The sequence below is a fragment of the Larimichthys crocea genome, chromosome VIII (assembly GCF_000972845.2).
Source record: "Larimichthys crocea isolate SSNF chromosome VIII, L_crocea_2.0, whole genome shotgun sequence".
NCBI lineage: Eukaryota > Metazoa > Chordata > Actinopteri > Sciaenidae > Larimichthys > Larimichthys crocea.
This window is the reverse complement of record NC_040018.1, coordinates 27,711,827-27,716,817: the sequence shown is the minus strand read 5'-3', so window position 1 is coordinate 27,716,817 and position 4,991 is coordinate 27,711,827.

Below are 4,991 nucleotides of genomic sequence, written 5' to 3'. Positions count from 1 at the left end.
CTGGGCTGACTGCTGCTGGACTAGTCAGTGATATCAGCTGCTGCTGGGTCTGGTTCTGGTTCTGGTTCTGGTTCTGGGCTGACTGCTGCTGGACTAGGCAGTGATATCAGCTGCTGCTGGGTCTGGTTCTGGTTCTGGTTCTGGGCTGACTGCTGCTGGAGTAGTCACTGATATCAGCTGCTGCTGGAGAGAGCTTGGTGAAGTAATGAAACGTAGTTCAGGTCACGTAAAGTGAAGTGATGCAGCTTCAGTACACGTCTGATGGTTGGAGCGTTTCCTTTCCCGTCCGGTCCTGCACAGAGCAGGTTGGTGGTGACCAGGTGAAACATTTACTGTAATGATTAATGTCAGCTGGGCTCACAGCGACGGTGTTACTGCTCCACCTTGTTTCCATCAGGACACCCCCAGGGCCAGAAAGGGACTGGAGGGGGGTGGTGGGTGGAGGAGAAACCATAATCAGCCACCAGATGAGGTGAGTGCGGCCGATGGCTGCAGGGAGGAAGTGTGTGTGCTGTGGTTAATGAGAGCCGACAAACGAGCACCTCCAAACACAATAACGAAGTTTGAATCAGTGAAAATAAAGAGTGGCTGTCGGAGGCTGCAGGCCGAGAGTCCTTAACAGGTTCACACATGTTTATTTATGTGTGTGTGTGTGTGTGTGTGTGTGCGTATCTAAAAAAGTACATCCCTGTTTAAAATGTCAGTGTGTAGTCACACTCCGCTGTGTGTTTTCTGTGGGACTTCTATCCTTGTGAGAACCAAACTGAACCATGGTAAGAATAAAAAGTCCTGATCGCACCAGCTAAACGTTCTGCTCCACCACCTGAACCAGCACCGCCCCACCCGCCAGATCAGCCTCACAGGGATACTCCAGGTTTTAGACAGTCTGCGGGGACGTCACAGAGACTACGTCCAGGTTTTAGACAGTCTGTGGGGACGTCACGTAGACTACGTCCAGGTTTTAGACAGTCTGTGATCTCAACCAGCTCAATAATCTACAATTTAACTTTTGTGTCTGTTTTTGGTCTCCACCTGCTCTTTCTATCGTTCTTCGATGAAACGTCGTCAGTCGTGGTAAATTTGTCTTCAGGGGCTTTAAAAAGCGTCCCAGGGTCTCCAGACCTGTGAGGACTGAGACTGGTACGTCACAGCAGCATCCATAGTTTGTGTAAGAAGCACTCGTTATGGCATGCATGTAATGTCTGTGACTAAGTGGACACTCTGTCTCTGCCTGTCACCATGGCAACAAGCGTGTGTTGTAATTATGAAACAACCGAGAGAGACGGAGGGCAGAGGCGCTGAGAGTGACACGGCAGCCGAGGAAGGAGAATATTTAAATGTCCTCTGCCTCATTAGATCTCAGTTGGATGGTTCAGTCTGTCCATCTGTCTGCAGCGTCCTCTCTGTTCTCCACACTGTGACGTGCCAATCAAACAAACTGGATGCAAATGTGCAGAAAATGAAGATGTGGAAAAAATACAAACTCAGGTGAATGCAGCATCGAGACTGTGTCACATTTTTGTCCTGTGAGTGAAGAACTGGCTGGTTCGTTAGGAAAGTTTTAGATTTTTAGGCATAGACAGTCTACAGGGACGTCACGGAGACTACGTCCAGGTTTTAGACAGTCTGCGGGGACGTCACAGAGACTAACAGGGACGTCTCACGGAGACTACGTCCAGTTTTAGACAGTCTACAGGGACGTCACGGCGACTACGTCCATGTTTTTAGAACAGTATGCGGGGACGTCCCCGAGGACTAGTCCGGTTTTGACAGTCTGCGGGGACGTCACAGAGACTAGTCCGGTTTTAGACAGTCTGCGGGACGTCAAGAGACACGTCCAGGTTTTAGTCAGTCTGCGGGGCGTCACGAGGACTACGTCCAGGTTTTAGACAGTCTGCGGGGACGTCTCAGAGACTACGTCCAGGTTTTAGACAGTTCTGCGGGGACATCCACAGAGACTACGTCCAGGTTTTAGTCAGTCTGCCGGGGACGTCACAGAGACTACGTTCCGGTTTTCGACAGTCTGTGGGGCGTCACGGAGACTACGTCCAGGTTTTACAGTCTGGGGGACGTCCCAGAGACTGTCCATGTTTTAGACAGTCTGTGGGGACGTCACGGAGACTACGTCCCGGTTTTAGACAGTCTGCGGGGACGCACGGAGAAACCTACGTTTCCAGGGCTTTTAGTCAGTCTGTCTGGGACGCACAGAGACTACTCAGTCTTGTCTTTGACCGTTTCCGTCTCTCCAGCAGTTCTCTGCCTGTCCTTTTAGTGGTTCCGGCCCGGTTCTCCACGCAACACGGGTCACGGGTCTCGGAGGATCTACTGAAAGAGGTCCTGTCTTGTTAAGGCCCTGAGGATTCCAGCGTCCTATGTCCCTGCCACAGCGAGCAGTGATTACAGGCCTCCTCTCCAGCACTCATCGCTGCTGTTTGTTTATCATATTTTATATTAGAAGCTTTCAGCTTATTTTTAGCTGCTGCTTCCAACCACTTTCACACGGAGAGTGAGAGACGGATGAGTCGACCTTCCTCCTGCATGGATGTGTGTGTGTGTGTATGTTGTGTGTGTGTGGTGTGGTGTGTGTGTGTTGGTGGTGTATGTGTGACTGTGTTCAAGCGCTCCCGTCACCTCGTCTGAATATCGCTGGTACAGCAACATCTCCCAGAGTGATGGCGTATTGTGACAGTGTGTGGCAATGCTCAGGTCATCACACACAACACACACACACACACACACACACACACACACACCACACCACACACAACCACACTTTTGTGTTTAATGTTAAGAATATTCCTCCTTCATGTCTTGCTGCTTTTCCAACATTTTCATCCCTCTGACACGTTCTCCTGGCCTCCCCTCTGATTTCACACCGGTCAACATCAGCCAACGTGTTGCTGCAAACACAAATGCACAATGAGGACATACGTTCCTCAGACTGTCTACAAACCTGGACGTAGTCTCTGTGACGTCCCCGAGACTGTCTAACCCCTGGACGCTAGTCTCGTGACGTCCCCACAGACTGTCTAAACCGGACGTAGTCTCTGTGACGTCCCCACAGACTGTCTAAAACCTGGACGTAGTCTCTTGACTTCCCCGCAGACTGTCTAAAAACCTGCGACGTAGTCTCTGAGATCGTCCCCGCAGCTGTCTAAAACCTAAAAAAGTATTAAGGCCCATTCAAAATCTGAAATATTCCCCGAACTGTCCGTAGAAAAACATCTCAGTTTCGTTCAGATGGGATTAAAATAACATCCTGTCGGTGGGTTTTCGGTTCGCGGTCCAAGTATTTCAGCATGTGCCAAATTCTTGCGTGAGCTGTCAGTCAAAGTCCGGCTCCTTGATGACGACGCCTCGTGGAGGTTAAAGACGTGGAATTTTCATAATCTCCAGTGTCAACGGGTAACGCTTCGCTTTATTAAGATTCTCGCGTTCAGCTCGTCAGACTCGGGACTTCGTCACCTTGAGGGGTTGACTGTGGGGAATTTCCGTAGACGCGGATTCACGTCTGATGACAGGGTTCTTCATGGGACACAGACGAGCTGACGACGTGACGTCAAGTCTTTCCTTTTATTGCCTCAAATAAATTAATGGCTCAATTTTACATCCAATCGACTCTTTCTCTCTTCTGGACGCCGTCGAGTGCTTCCTTGTTGATCCGGTCTGTGAGTGACTGTGAGGCTGCTGCAGTCATCTGTTGTTCGGGCCTCACTGTGACTGGCACAGGAACCGAAAACCAACAGAACTTTTATTCAGACTGGATCAGCTTTATTCACAGCTGCAGCTCCTCTGTGTTCACACTTTATGACGGACACATAGCTAGCTAACACATTGCAAACAGAACCGGGCCTCAGCAGCCGACTGGACCGGCGTTTGGAGCACTCTGATACCAGCAGGGAATAACGTCACACTAACCGTTCAGACTTTCGATGGTGGATTTTCTGGTTCTGACGTTCTTGTCTCATTATACTGACAAAGACGATACCTCATTGTTAAAAAATTAAGTTTAGTTCTTGTGTTAAATAAGAAAGTAGGCTTCACTTACTTGATCACCTGTTCTTGTTCCCTCGATGTCGTGTGTTCAAGCTGACAAAGTCGGAGAAAATTCGCGACGGAATCACGACGAGAAATGAGCGAACGGACGGTTTGTTGAAGTTTTGAGTTTTAGTTTGTTGGTTTTTGAGTTTTAGTTTGTTGTTTTTGGTTTTTGAGTTTTTATTTGCGTTTGCGTTTTTGTGTTGCGTTTTTGATAACCTCCGGTTGTCGGAAGCCGCGGGTTCGATCCCAGTCCCACGTTGGCGTTCGCGTCATTCCCCTTCTGGACCATCTTCCAGTACTGATGAAGAAGAACGGAGAACCAGGATCCGATGATGAGGAATCATGCTGAAGATCTCCCCATCAGTCCTGATGGAGCTGCTGAAACATCTCTGTCCTTCTTGTTTGTCTCCTCATGTAGAAGGAAAACCACGTTTCTCCATGTACCGTTTTCGCCCCACATGTATCTAAGAGGTCAGACTTCAATTACTTCTTAGTGTTCAGTTTAGTCCAAGTGGGTTAAAGTTTTCCCTTGACCAGAAGTTGTGGGTTCAAACCCCCGCTAGAGCACATTGTTGAAATGTGTTGAGGTGCAAGAAGGGCATTGTAGGATAAGGAAGAACCTGAACCCGTGATTCCAGGAGCCCAAACCCGGCCAAAAAAAAACACCTCCCATCAGTCAGTTTCTTTGGTGCTGTCCCCGAAAAAAGCATCCACCTGGACGATATGAGTTCTGATGAACATTTTAGTTTTTATCCTGCTAGGATGTCCCTGCTCACTGGTCTAGTTGTCGGTTGCTTTTTTACCCTCTAAATGTCTGTGGTCAGTGGTTAACATCTTGCCACTGGCCCCTTTTAGATCAGAAGTTGTGCGTTCAACCCCGCCCTAAGCGCGCACTGAGCACGAAGCTGACAAGGATGCAGACGTCCTCCTCACTCTTAATCTGCTGAGGA